Source organism: Heliangelus exortis, chromosome 5, assembly GCF_036169615.1.
Source record: "Heliangelus exortis chromosome 5, bHelExo1.hap1, whole genome shotgun sequence".
In the NCBI taxonomy this organism is placed as follows: domain Eukaryota; kingdom Metazoa; phylum Chordata; class Aves; order Apodiformes; family Trochilidae; genus Heliangelus; species Heliangelus exortis.
In genome coordinates this window covers 5558856-5573537 of record NC_092426.1, presented here as the reverse complement: position 1 = coordinate 5573537, position 14682 = coordinate 5558856, and the positions used below count along the sequence as shown (strand labels likewise).

At 48.7% G+C, this 14682-nt stretch overlaps 2 long non-coding RNA genes across 2 annotated transcripts in view; one reads left to right on the top strand and one right to left on the bottom strand.

Moving 5' to 3' along the window:
* LOC139796838 (uncharacterized) overlaps nucleotides 1-14682 on the top strand; it is a 57903-nt gene that overhangs the window by 39072 nt on the left and 4149 nt on the right. The window lies entirely within an intron of this gene.
* On the bottom strand, nucleotides 10437-12090 carry LOC139796695 (uncharacterized). Its single transcript, XR_011726101.1, has 2 exons — nucleotides 11256-12090; nucleotides 10437-11134 (listed from the first exon to the last, which is right to left on the bottom strand). It is a non-coding gene; the product is annotated as an uncharacterized lncRNA (long non-coding RNA).

Sequence of the window (14682 nt, the reverse complement as noted above, 5' to 3'; positions counted from 1 at the left end):
CAGCCTCACACTTACCAGACCTTTGGGTCTAATAACACTGTATGAAACAAGACACTTCAAAAAAGTAAGCCAGGGTATCTAAAAGGTACTGTTTTAGCAACAAAGTAAGTAAATTGTCTACAAATTGAGAAGAGTATTTGTTGAAGCTGTTTTTGGATCCATATTTCCATAAACTTAGACTTCTATGTTAATTTACTGTTGCAGTCTACTCAGTAAAGGCAATACCTGACATTTTAAAAAACTCTTTATAACGCAAATTAAGGAAACATTTCACTGACCTAAAAACTACACCTCCCCAAAATTGCACACAAATCCATTTCTTAAAATCAACACTCCTAAAACTAGTTTTGATTTTAGGGAATCCAAGCAAATTCTTTTTACATCACTATATAACTCAGGCAGGATTTCCAGAGCATCCTTTTCCTGGAAGTTCCCATCGAGACTGGCAGCACAAGCAGTCCCAATCCAGGCTACTCGAGGCCCAAACTCAACACCACACCAAAAATACACATCTTCATACAAACCTACATTTCAATGTAGCCATAATTATCATAAGCAAATGGGCTCTCAGTGGTACCAAATGCTTGTCAGCTCAGTTATCACCTTCAGTAAGACAAACCTTGAGGGCTGTGAGAAGGAGAGCAGGATAATAAGGACAGAAACATTTAGAACATGTTTTGTATTAGCTACCACCTTCAACCCCGAACCAAGAGAACTCTGAAGCATTTGTTCTTCCAGACAAATCAAATCAGCTTCTGGATTTTTGTTTGTTGCAATACAGCAAGATGTTGCAAGAATAAAAATCACTGAGCTGCTCAGCTCGCTCTGAGTTTTAAAGCTGTGGCCTGAAAGAGTGATTTGGAAGGGTAATAACCTTTTTCCTGTGGCCCTGTCTATAATGTGGATTGAAATGTTCCAAACGTTTGCATTTTTGCAAAATTAGAGGGAACCCAAAGACAAAAATGGCTTCTCCTTTACTTTTCTGATCCTGACTCAGAGGCAACTATCTCCCAGGATTAGCTGATGTTGACCACCAGGGACCAAAACTACAGTTCCCAACCATCTGGATTTCCACTTCCCCATCTGCACAGTGGCAGTAATAGCACTTCTCTGCCTCCCAAGGAGAGGTGCAGCCAGGCTGTGATTCACCCAGGTGGGACAGCACAGCTGGAATACCAAGGGTGCACCATACTGATGGAATAGATAAAATAAATATATTTGCTATTTGTGTATATATTTTTATATATGTGTTGTTAGGACACTATTAGACTTAACCCTTACACAGATGAGTTCTCAAAATTGGCCTGGGACCTCAGTCCCTCCATAAATTGTGCAAATGCCTCCCTATTCCTGCCTATCTCTATGCTGGCACCAGGATGAGTGTGAGCAGGGCACAGAAAGAGCACTCTGATGCCTTTTCCTTTGAAGAGGCCTTTTCCTTCCCACTTCAATAACGTTTGCCCAATTCTGCTCCTCTCCAGACTGCGTACAGAGAAGGGGAAGTTATTTGAGCCTTTCTTCTTCTCATCTCTCCTTCCCTATTAATTTTAGCTGAGTCAGGAGGACCACTCTGCACCAGTGATGATGGAGCCAAGTCTGGGAATGTATTTTAAGAGCCACGGTTTGCTCAGACTGTGGTGCTGCCTCACAAATTCTCCAGCACACCTCTGCACCCTACAGCATGCTGTTCCCCCCACGGGTGACAGTGGGTGTCACCAACCCACCCGATGGAGCTGCCACTAATTTTCTAAGCAACCACTTCTACCAGCAAATAGATCACACTCACAAATCGCTGCCTGGAAAGTCTGCATGGTATGTGGCTTAATTTTCTTTTCCATAATGTGAAATCCAATCTGAAATGCACAGATTAGTTCACTGATCTCTGTAAATCCTATGAACAGCATTTATGCTGCTGCTCTCCCCTTGGTGTTCTAACGAATCTGTTTAGACTGGGTTGGTTTTCCCTCATCTCCTGCAAGATCTTCACACCTGGTCACAGTCACGTCTTCAGGACAGGAATGGAAACTTGTGCTTTACAGTCACCTCTCATATTTTAATTCACATCCCGTGGCCCAGCGTGTTCTGGATCAAGGCATTAGTGCTGTGAATCAGCACGGTGCCATCGAAGCTAAAGGGATTACACAAAGGGTCACACAGTTTCAGTGGGGAAGGGCAGAGCTCACACCCCTTCTCTCCCCCCAGCACCCCTGATTTCTGCTCCTGCAACTGTGTCCTTTGCAGCTCCCATCCCACAGCAGCCACTCCCTGATGCCCTGGGCACCGTGCTCAAAGCCAAGCCCAAACCTGAACACAGGACCTGCCTGCAGGAAGGAGGGGATGGGCAGGCTCTGGAACCCCTGGTGATGTTCACAGCAGCCCCACACGTGTCCTGTCACCTGTGGGGTTAAGGTGGCACCAGAGCTTACAGCTGTCAGAAGGAGCATCCTTCCTGGCAGCTGCCACAATCCCCCTACCCCCAAACTCAGTGGCCTCTCAAAGAGAAGGCACCCTCTGTTCTGCTACAGAATAAACCATTCTCTATTTGAAATGACAATATTTACTTTTCCTATAGTGGACTCCAGCAGTTTCTGACATGGCAGTCACGGCAGGAAGGGTCAGCACCAGGAAAGGGAGAGGAGAAGAGCAGAGCTCCCATGCCTGGCTCTGACTTCCTAATCAAGCTGTGCATTAACCATCTAACCCCCCTCTATATTACTGTCCCCCTGTGCTTCATTTCACCACTGCCCCAGAGTCCCTGTAACCAAGCACCCTTGGGCACAGACCCAGTCTCAGCCCCTCCAGAGCCCTCTTCATGCAGCCAGGACCATGCTGTCCTCCATGCCCTGGGGCCAGGAGGGCACTTGCCAAAACCAAAACCCTTGGGAAGGACTCTGTGCTCCTGTCCCTCCTGATGTGCCCTTGCATGCTACGAGCTCCTCTTAACACATCTCACCCCTGCTCCAGGCAGGAGAGGATGGATGCAGGAGGAAAAGACATCTCCCCAGACTTGCCAGATGGAAAGCTTTAATGGAGAATGGGAGAACATGCAAACTGTATCACCCAAAAAATCCTTTCAGGTGAAGGAGGGGGGGAAAAAAATGCTCCAAGTCACCAAAAGGAATAGATTTTGATTTACAAAAGTCCACAGTAGCATAAATCCTCTCCTGACCTCCCTGTCAAGGGATTCCTTCTCCTTGCACCAGTCTGTTTGCTTCACAGCCCCAAATGTCCAGCTCTGCCCTTGTCCCCTGGCCCAGCAAGGCTCTGAAGTGCTTTCACTAAGCTCAGTAAAAAGGCCAATCCTCTGGTGCAGAGCCAGGTCCAACACAGCCCCAACTACAGTTCTAATGTTTTTTGTAATAAAGAGTTAAGAGAATAGCTTAAAAGATTTGTGGCTCCTCTCTTTCCATTCCCATTGCTGAACTGCATCCTTTCCCCATCCAAAAGAATATGGATTTTCTCTCATCACCATAGAAACTTTCTGAGATCAATACAGCTTCACTCTCTCCTAGTGTCTCCTAAAATTGTTTTAAGCCTTTAATTACCTGAATAATTCCGCTGGTTTGCATTAATGTTTGCTCAGGAATTGTTTGTAGTTCCTTGGTGTTGTGGAAGAAATATTTTAAAAGTATTACCCACACTCAAGATGTTTTCCCAAAATTCTCTTTACAAGGGGTTCTTGTTACCTGCATTAAAAACTGCCTATGAAGCAGCCTTTTGTTTTTAGACCTTTAATCTCTTTTTAAAGGTGCCTGTTGTGAGATATTAAAATGCCATAGAGGGAGTGGGGAAAAAAAAAAGGAAAAAAAGAGGAATTTTTAGAGAGCCAACCAGCCAAATACAATATATGGCCAGACAAAATCAGAGGCACTGGCTGCACTACAAACCCAGGAGGCATCAGACAAACCACCCCAGCCTCAGCGTCACCAGCAAAAGGAATGCAGAATATAAAATGGGGGGTAGGCTCTCTCCTATCCTCTTCATCCTTCCCCCCAAAAGACATGGCTGATGCCTCTGGTGCATTCAACTGTGCCCCTTTCTAGAGGGGCAAATAAGGACTCTGCGGCCAGGAAGTTCTGCCTGGGGTGTTGTGCCTGCCTGTTCCTCTGCAGACAGACCTCATGAGAAGTGATGCTTAGATACTAAGGGTCTGAGCAGGGGAGCACCCCATCTCAGCCCTTGGGTGCATGCACTGAGTTCCTTTGTAAAATTCTTGTGATTTCTATCACCCTTGCTGCAGAGCATCACATTACTGATGGTTGGAGATCTTGTTCCAACACTCAGCTCCTCCATGCTCACAGCCAGTATGTTCCTTGCCCGTTTTGTCCTTCCCTTTAAATAGCTCTTTCCTCTCAGACATGTTTACAAGAGACAGTTGCATTCCCCTCTCTCACCTCTGCCTGACCCACCTCTGCCAGAGATTGCCTGGCAAAGAGTTCCTTCTTCTGTCATCAAAACCTCTACCACATCCTGTTGTGAGCTGAGATGTGGCCAACCCTGGAAGAGCCCCACTGGTTTGGACATCCTTCTCCCCATGGAGCTCATAAGCCACCTTCTCCCTGGGCCTCACAGTCCTTGAGCAAACACCCAAGAGAACTCAACTCGCTGTCTGCCACCAGAGTACATCTCAAAGGTGAACTTAATTCACAGAAGTTCTTCAAACCCTGCCCAAGGGTGGATCCACACATTCTGGCTCCTCGTGGTTGGACAGTGTCAGGGCTTACTGTCCCTGCCTGTCCCCAGTCTGGAGGCTGCTGCTTTGCTGTGGTCTTGAGTACATCCTCATGTACTGATTCATTCTGCAGTAGCTGCTGATTCCAGCTGGTACATCTGGTTACAAATGCAGTTGGCAGACTTCTTTCTCATGCCTTTGCTATAGAGAAGATCTTTTGGAAGGATTAGATGGACAGGCAAGAGAAGTCAACTTTTAAACCTTATGAAGGCTAGCAGGGGGATTTAAAAGCCTAGATCACAAAGGGTTTTCCAACGTGACTCATTTCAGCGTTTGACTTCAGAAGTTCAGGATTCAGTTTCCTCTACAAAATTGGATGTTGCAAAGTTTGGTTCTGCAACTCACTGCAGTGTCTTGTGTTTCGACTCAGCGCTCACCAGGGAGGTGCAGTGGTGCTTCAAGATCCAGAGCAGAGCTTCTGGGAGGTGGTGGTGTCACAGGGAACATCAGCATCACCTGGTGTAGGTGCTCTCTGGAGCTAGGGACAGAATTTCCTTCACACCAGCCCTGCAAATACCTGACTCACTGACATGGAGTACAAGCTTTCTATCATGGAACAGCCTCTCCTGTATCTCTAATGCTGAGTTGCACAGGACCTCACATTTAGAGGCACCTCCATATGTCACACTGATAAAAATAGCTTTCAAATGAATTTCAATCAAAATAATTTAAAATGGGATCCTGTGTGAAGGGCCACAAGTCCTGGCCCTTGGAAACTGTGTGCATCAATGCCAGTGAGCTGCCAATGCACTCCTGCAGCTCCAGAGGTCCTGATGAGGTCTGCAGATGGGAAAAGAAGTTATAGAGGTGCCAGCAGCTGCTGTGACCACATTGTCTTTAAAGCACAGGGATGTTTTGGAAAGTGACTGTATTAAAAACTAATAATAACTAACCCAAATCTTTAATGCCATCCTCAGCCAAACAGCTTCTCCAGGCCCTCATCTATTGCATTTAGCAACAAAGATACCATGACCTTACTCACTGAAGAAGAGAAACCCCTCAGAGATGCACTTTGGGAGTAACAGGAATTGCCAAAAAGCTCCCAGATTTGAAGCAACTTCACTTGGTATGAAAAGATCTGAAGGGGAGGTGACAAAAGTACAGCTGGTAGCTCAGACTTAGTGATCTGATCCACCCGAGGCACAGATGACATTAACCGGAACTGAAACCCAAATGTAATCAAACTCAAATATATCAAATCTATGTCTAATTGTACCACAAGATTCATTGCCACAAAATATCACAGAGGCCAAGAGCTTGTCACTGAGAGTGTGGAAATATAGGCATGTACACACACAGGCACACACTTGCATGCACCTACCACACGTGTGTGTGCATACACCTGAGGTCTCTCAGAGCTGGGAAGAACTTGACAACACCATTCAGTCTTTCCCCCAGCTCTAAGGCAAGATCAAATAGATGTTGGTATTTTCTGACAGATGTTTGTCTAGACCTGTTTTTAACAAAGAATCTCCCACCTCCCCAGGCAATTTATTCCAACGCTTCCTTTTCTTCTTCAGCTCTATAGGCACATGTCTATTCATCTCAGGAGGTAAGCAGAGCAATCTCTGATGACTTGCACATCAAAAGGCTTGTTAACTCCTTTCTCATGGCAAGATCTCTATTGAGAATGGTGTATGAGCCCAAAAGATCCCAACCTGACCTAAGATGATAGGCTGAGCTTGGGGAACCTGCAGATTAGGTAAAGGGGGCGAATGAGAAAGGAGAGGGAAATTAATTCCTTCCCTTATTAATCCACCGGAGCTGATCTGCTGAATGTAAGAAAGGCCAACTTTTTTATACCCCATTTTTGGACTCAGACATCAAGTTCTTATGGTTTTGGTAAAATAAATACACTTTTGTCATACTCAGAAGAGATGCTGTCCTGCCAAACTTAAGTAAGGCAAAGGAGGGGGTGAGGAACGAGACTGCACAGCTGGAATATGCAAATAGCAGGATGGTGAGTAGCACTTTTCCAGCCTGCCCTGGATATCTATTACCTCCACTTTTGGACTGACAATGCACCAAATGTTTCATTGCCTGAGGCCTTACAAAGCCAACCAGCTTTTTTATCTGAAAGCACTAATGTAGAAAGGCAATTGGGAATTAATTATTTAATGTGGTTCTCATTGGTAGAAAGCTTCTACCCCTCCCGCATCTCAGCGACCATTATACATATGTTGCTTTCTTCAGGCTACAGTGATTAGACAGCAGTGGAGAATTATGGCTAAATCCCATCCCTGCTTGCAATGAACTCCACTTAAATTGACAGATTTGCACTCCATAGCTAAGAGCCCAGTTTAGCCCCGTGCTAGGAAAACATCGTTTGTAACAAACACCATAGACAGGTCTCAGTATCTCCATTTCTGAAAATAAGCTGTCTCATACTTCCTATCCCAACTCCTTTCTTCGACAGGCAGCAGAAGACTATTCCTATTTAAAAATTAAAATCTAGGCAAGTAGCCCTATTACAGGAAATCAGAAGGAGCTCCCTTTTATGTGGCTGTTCGAATGGGTCACTGAAGCAGGCAGAAAGGTGTATCCTGACCCTACACTGCGTGCTGGTTCTGCTCCAGCTTCTCGGGGATTCTCAAGATAAGCATCTATTTCATCTAGAGCCTTTTTAGTGATGACCTGTGTAGAAGCAAACTGGCCTTTTGAAGATATCTCTGCAACAGCTGCATACCAGAAAATCTCATCCCAGTTACTTTAAGAGCTTGAAAATCAGGCCCCATGTATTTAAAAAACAAAGTCTGCAAAATAAGATTCTGCTGAGAAGGGATGAGAAGTGGCATGAAGTTACACTGTCAGCCACCACACATGGGAAAATGGTAAGTTCTTCCCCACAGTCACCACCTCCAAATTGTCCCAGATGAAACCCTCTCAGGATCCTGCTGAAATCCAATGTAGTGAATTACACCAAGAAGAAATTAAATGTAATGTGTCATTTATTTCTAAACACAAAATATATTGGTTTGGTTTGGTTTGGGTTTTGGTTTTTGGTTTTTTTGTGGTTTTTGGTTGGGTTTTTTTTGTTGTTTTTTTTTTTGTGGCTCTTCAGATGAAAGAAATATGACCATACAGATGTGCTTTTCTAAGATCCAGTGGCATGAAACCTGAAATACCTCAGCAAGAGAAGTTTTAATCACCACGGAAGCACAACACTTTTGAAGGTCTATGAAATTATATACCCAGGTCTGAGAAGTGTAAACTTATCCGTCTGTGCAGATCTGCTGATAAAGAGAGACAACTCATTTTCTCCTGGAAAGCTGAGTTACATGTTTTTTCAAAAAATAATCAGTTGTTAGAGACAGGTTTATGTTGGGAAAAGAAAGAAGAAAATTAAAAAGGCAAAATAACAGTTCTGGGAGAGCTGTTCTGTAAGGGAAAAGGAAAGGCAGAGTGAGACCATTCCCTTAAAGTGGTTCCCTGTGCATTCAGGAGGCACAGAAGACAGGCTGAGCATCTCTTGGGGCCAGACAGAGGAAGGCTGGAGAGGATGGAGGCATATGGAGACCCACCCAGGATGCAGCCGGAGCCGAGGACCCCCAGACCTCGGCTCACGCAAGGTGACCTTTCCCCTCTCTAAAATTTCAAAGCTGGCGTTGCCGGCGCTGAACAGACTGTGTGCCATATGTAACATGACCTCAGCTCCGCTCTGCCAAGCCACTGATGGCATCACTAATGAGAGGTGAAAGGTCCCCTTCTAGCAGCTTGCTTAGAAACCCACGGAGGCGGCGGGTGCGGGATGGGCCCCCCAACCCGTTATCCCCGCAGGAGGGCACCCACTGCCCCACTGGAGGACCCGGCTGCCCTCCTGAAATCACAAGTGCCCCTATTCAAAGGGTTGCGGGTGCCTCTTCCCTCAGCCCAGCCACAGTCTCCCGGCAGTGAGAGTATTTGTTCAGTGCCCGAATGCAAAGCGTGTAGGCAAAGACAGCCCGGTATGTAAATCCTGTCCCCAGTCCCTGCTGCCACCCTGCCAACCCACGGGCAGTGCCTTCTTCAGGGACCGGATGATGCCTTTGCATCAGCCAGGTGCAGGAGGTGTATTTGGGACTGAACATGGTGTGAGAGGGAGAAGTGGTGAGATACACCGAGAAGAACGAGTTTTGCACCCTCAGCCTTGAGGACAAGGTGGCCTGACCTTGGCAGGGACCGGGATGGAAGGTGGGGGCCCATTGGGCCATCTCAGTGTCCCCCTTTCTGAGCCTCTCGGTGCCAGCAGGAGTGGCAGGGGGAACCTAGCATCCAACTTCCAAATAGATTTTTTTCCCCAAAAAATTTTAATTTTTAAAGTTTGTTTTGCACAAAATCCATTGCAATGTTTTGCAGTAAAAAAAAAAAAAAAAAAAAAAAAAAATCAAACCATAGCACTGCCTTTCTTTCTTTTTTTTTTTTTTTTTTTCTTCCTGAAAATAATGGGTTTGGGGAAGAATTTTTGATGGTTTCCTGGTGTCCAGCGCCCCCCATCCCAGCCATCACCTGAGGAAAGGATGGAGGGAACCCCCTGACATTCCACTCTTGGCTTCCAGCCCTGGACACACATGGTGGAGGCTTGTGTGTGCATGGGTGGATGTCACTGACGTGTGTGGGTTGTGCATGAGTGGGTAAGGATGTGCACACAGGGCTAGGGGGTGTGCACACACATGTATGTCCACGTGTGTGTCTGCACTGACAGGGATGTCAATGCATACACAAGGGACTGTGCACACGCGTGTCTGCATCCCACGGGGGGTGGGCAATATTCGTGGGTGTGCACGCACACCTGTGGGGTGCCCACGGGTGGATGCTGGGGTGTCCACGCAGGTCTGTGCACCCACGCCGGTGATGGGTGCCCATGGGTGAGGCGGTGGCTGCACCCCAGGAACGTGCACACGGGTGGGTGCTGCAGTGCCACTTGCGCCGGACCCCCCACCCCCCGATCCATCTCGAACCGCAGGGACCCGTTCTCCCACGTCGCTACCATCACCGCGCAGGCTTCCGCGGTCGGCCCCTCCGCGCCTGCGCTTTGTCCCCATGCCGGCAGCGTGTGCACCCCCCGGAGGGCTTCCCGGGGGGCAGGGCGAGGGATAGGGGTTTGGGCCCCTCCGGCCGGGCCGGAGCCGCCACCGCGGGCGCGGAAGGGGCGCGCAGCGCGGAGAGGGCGTCCTTGGTTTCTTTCGTTTTGGCGAATGACTCATTTCTGGCGCGGGCTGCGGAGGTGCAGCCAGAACCCACCCGCAGCACTTTCCATCCCACCCGTGGTCGCGTTCCTACCTCCCCTCCGCAGGGCCGAACCCCGCGGGAGAAGGGGCTGCTTTGAAGCCTCGCTGTGTTTCTGCTGGGGATTAATTTTTACATCACATCACGGCGCCGAGAAATTAAATTATTCGTTTCAAATATTTTTTCCGCCTCCCCCCACTCCGGAACAACGTCATTTCATAGGAGCGCGGATGCCCACTCGTCTTAGGCTGTACTGGGGAAATGTTCTGCTGCAGAGGGGCAGGAGGGGGGGCAGCCGGGGAGAGTTTTTTCTCCCACGGAGGAGCCACACCTCGGGGAAACCTCCCTCCGGTGCGCGGAAGGGATCGATTCCGCGGAAGCTAAGAGCCCAGTGTGGCCGCAGCCTAATTCCCGCTGCATTATCTTATTTAATAATAAAAATAATAATTTAATATATATCTAATTTAAAGAAAAAAAGACACAGAAATTGCAACTATCATTGTCTCGGGTTACGGCAAATGCCATTATGCTGAGAAATAGAAGGAAAACAATGCGGCGACAACGCGAATCGCCTTGCTAATAAAGCGCTGCTGCTACGCGTGCCCTGCGCACCCGCGGGGGGATCCCACACACATCACCTCCGGGCGTGGGGGGAACGGACCCGCCTGGCGGCACTGGGAGGTTTAGGGAGGTGTTAGCGGGGATAGGGTTAGAATGTCCCCTCTGCGTGGGGAAGTCGACTGGGGGGAGCCTCACACTCCGGAGGTGGGTGAGTATCCGGGGGCCGTGTCCCACACACGGACACGGACACGCAGGGGTGATGCCTCGCAGCCGATGCCGGCTGGAAGGAGAGCCGACAGAAAAGCAGCTAAACCCCGCCGTCCTCCTTTGATTTAGGAAACGGCTCATCCAATTCAGTTCCAGATTACTCAGGGGCAGACTGCCTCGCTCGCTCGCTCCCTCTCTCCCCACACCAGCCCAAACATCTTGAAGTAATCAGCAGCTGAGAACGGAGACGTCCCCCTGGCATCTCAGGTTAAAGAAGGAGGTCCAGGAAAATGTGGTAGAGCCATTACAAGAAACCTGAGATGCATTCATCAGAGACTCCAATTGCCATCGCATTAGGATTGATTAGAGACCAGCAGTACCGTAATGACCCGGAAAGAGGGGCATACGGGGATTATTAATATCAGACTTCTTTAAAAAAAAAAAAAAAAAAAAAAAAAAAAATTAAAAAAAAGGGAAAAAGAAGGAAGGAGGAGATAAATTTAAAAAAAACAAAGCATATCGCGTGGCTGCTGTTCGTATGCAGACTTACCTGAGTAGCACAGGCACCGGCCAGCAGCACAGACGGTAATTCATCTAGCTTCTGGGGAAGAAAAAAGCAAACAAACATGGAAAAACCCCTACCTCCGGACCCCCTGAAATCACCCGCTCCCATACATGGTTCGCACCGAACCCCCCTGGCGCCGCGGCCCCGGGGCTGCACGGGCGGTGGTTCGGGGGGCGGGGGGTGGGCGCAGCCGATGGCCCCGGCCCACTGCCAAGCCGGACCAAAAGAAGCTGGTCCGTGGGCCAAAGACAGTAAGGACAAGTTAAGGAGCCTCCAAGGAAGAGCAAGGAGACTTCGGTGGCTCGTCTCCTTCTTAGTTCCCTGCGCCAAAACAAATCGGCCCCTCCTGGTCTCGGTTTAAATGTAGCTCACTGGATAATTAACTCCATCTTTCCAGCCCTGCTTTAACTGTTTATTTAGTGTCACCCCGTATTACCATCACTAGCACTTTTCTCTGAACAGGAGGAGCTGGAGGGTTTCACCTCCCAAAAGGAAATTCTTCGTAGCTTAAAAGAATCAGCATCCAGGAGGTACATTAGCGAGCAGGAAGGGGAGGGGGGAGAAGTGGGAAGGGGGAAGGGGAGACAGTCCCATGGCAAAAGCAGGAGAAAATAAGGATGTGGGGGAGACAGGGAGAGAAAGATGCACGGGCCCTCGGAGAGAAAAAAAAAAACAAACCAAAATAAAACAAAACAAAACAAACAAACAAAAAAACCCAACCAAAACCCACACCGCGTGATCACCTCTAATCCTTTGAAAAATCTGCCGGTAAGTGCGCGAAGAAAGAGCCCTTTGTGCCCTGGGGATCGCCCCCGCCGGGGCCACGCCGGGAAGGCCTTACCCTGCCCCTCGCCCCGTCCCCCCCGCCTGGCCCGGCTCGGCTCGGCTCAGCCCGGCCCTCCGTCCGCAGCCCCGGCCCGGCCTGACCCCGCTGGGTGCTTTGGGGAACCCTCACCACCGGGCACCCCCCGGGGCGCGGGGTGGGGAGGGGGGGCAAGGACACGGCCCCAGCTCTGCGGACACCGGTTTTGTTTTTACAGGTGTCTGGAGGGCAATTTACTAACAAGTAATTAAAGGTTGCAGCGCTTTGCAGGCGCGTCGGGCCAAAGGCTCCTGCGAGAGGAGAGAGATGCATATGGAGAGGGGTTTGTCCTTCCTCATTAAAAAATAGAATAATAAAGGTGGGGGGGGAAGGGGGGAGAGAGGGAGGGAAAGAAAATACAAATCCTTTATTGTTTAGGAATAAGCCGTGGAAGCTGGCTGTCTCCCCTGCGCCTCGCATTCGGCAGGGAAGGCAGCGCGGATCCGGTATCACGTTGCAGATCCTCACTCGAGATAACGAAATGCGATCTATTTTTCAGAACAGCAAGTGGATGGGAAAGAAGCCCTCTACAACACAAACCTCATTGACTTAATGGGTCGGTTTTGGATTTCGCCATCGAAAGGTTCGGAAAGCGGCAGCGTTGTATTCCTGCCTCGTCGGCTACCAGCCTTCAGCCCCGGTCATCATCACGCCGAGACGGGGCTACGAAAAAAAAAAGAAAAAAAAAAAAAGAAAAAAAAAAAAAAGAACTCGCTGATATAATTTTGTCGCACTATTTGTGTCCTCCAGACTCTCACACTTACAGGAAAAAAAAATCGGTTGGAAGAACCTTATTTCTAAGGTCGGGGGAAAGATAGGAGTCGTGTTGGGGTTATATATATATTTTTTCTCTTTGTTTTGGTTTTCTGTCGAAATCGGGGAAAAACCCGCAGACCGTTGCGTGGGACCCGCCTTCATCCCTGCTCTGCGCTGGTATAAGGCTGCATCGAATAAATATACGAATACATTAATTTCCCGCACAAACGGAGCCATTCGGTGCACCAGAGAGGCGCGGAGGCCCCGCGGCCACGCACCGGCCCCCTCGGACGGCCGCCTCCTCTCCGCGGGCGCGGAGGTGCCAGGCCCCGGTGAAAAATCCCGAAGGGAACCCTGCGGGGGATGGGAGGAGGGGGTGTCGACGCCAAACGCTTTGCCCGGGGTGGGAGCAAAGTGAGCCCGCTGGGCTGCTCCTTCTCTGTCGAAAAATAAATGACAGAGAAGTGGCCGGCGACCGCTCAGCGCTGCTGAGTAATTTTGTTATTTAGTTATTTGCATCTGCCTTTTTGGAAGTTTTGTTTTGGAGCTAGATAGAAATATTTTTTCTCTATTTTTTTTTCCGAGTTAGTTTTAGAGGTCTAAATAGATAGGGTGGTTTGGGGATTCATTTACCTTTTTTCGTGGTTGAAAGTGAAAGGTTTCCGATTTTTAGGAAAACCAACCCCGGGCAATAATTAACACTGATGCTGGCCGGTTCCCGGCTGCAGCGTGTGACTCCTACGTAGATGTTGGCGAGTGGTGTCCCCTCCTTGTGTGAATTTTGGTGACAGAGAAGAATAAAGTCCCTCTTGGATCTTGCGGGGCAGCCTCGATTCAGCCCTTGCCGGTCCTTGTCAGCTCTGCCGGCGGCCGCATCGGAATAATTTGCTTATTCCCAGCAAGAGCGGTGTTTGCTTTTGGTCGGCCTTTTAAAGGAAAAAAACCAAAGCAAAACAAAAAAACGAAACCAAAACCATAAAAGATTAAAAACCCAAAACAATCAAAACACAAGAAAAATGTGAGGGCAAGAGAGGACCGCTCTGGCCAAAATAGCAAGGAGCTTCCTCACCCCTGCTTTGCATTTCTCTCCTCATCCCGAAGATAGATGCCCTGAGGTCCGTGCTTTCCCCTAACTAAGCACCTTATTAGAAAAAAAAAAAAAAAAAAAAAAAAAATTAAAAATTAGTAAGAATTAAGAGGAGGGAAGAAGCGGGGGGAGGGCATTTCCCAGGCTGGACAGGGGACTTCTACCCAAGGACGCGGCCGCAGGCGGCTGCGAGCCCATGCCTTATAATTCTGCGCACTTGCTCCAGACTTTAGGGTATTAGTTGATTTTAGAGCCGGGTTTAAGGCTCCGTTCCGGTCCCCACACAGCTGCCTTGTCAATAAGGATCTGTTCCAAGCAGACATTCCTTCTGGGAGGACATTGCAGCTCTTAAAGACTTCATCTGCAACATCATAAGTTCTAAAATAAAATGGCAAGGGAAAATTACCAGACACATGGTCATGGGATAAAGCAGCGCCCTGACTCCAGCGTACGTAGTCAAGTCACTGTACAGACTGGGTGGCAAGGGCTTATTTTAAACAGCCCGAAGCACATTGGAAAAAGGCAACAATCCGGATTTTGGAACATATCGGGACCGGCCTTTGGCATATCGTATCACGAGGAGGCAGCGGGCAGCGGGAACTCCGGCGGCTCCAGCTCGGAGCCCTCCTTCGCCTCGGCCACAAACGGGCTGCTCTTCGCTTGGGGCATTTAAAGTCAAATAAATCCTAATGTCTTTAGTGAAGACA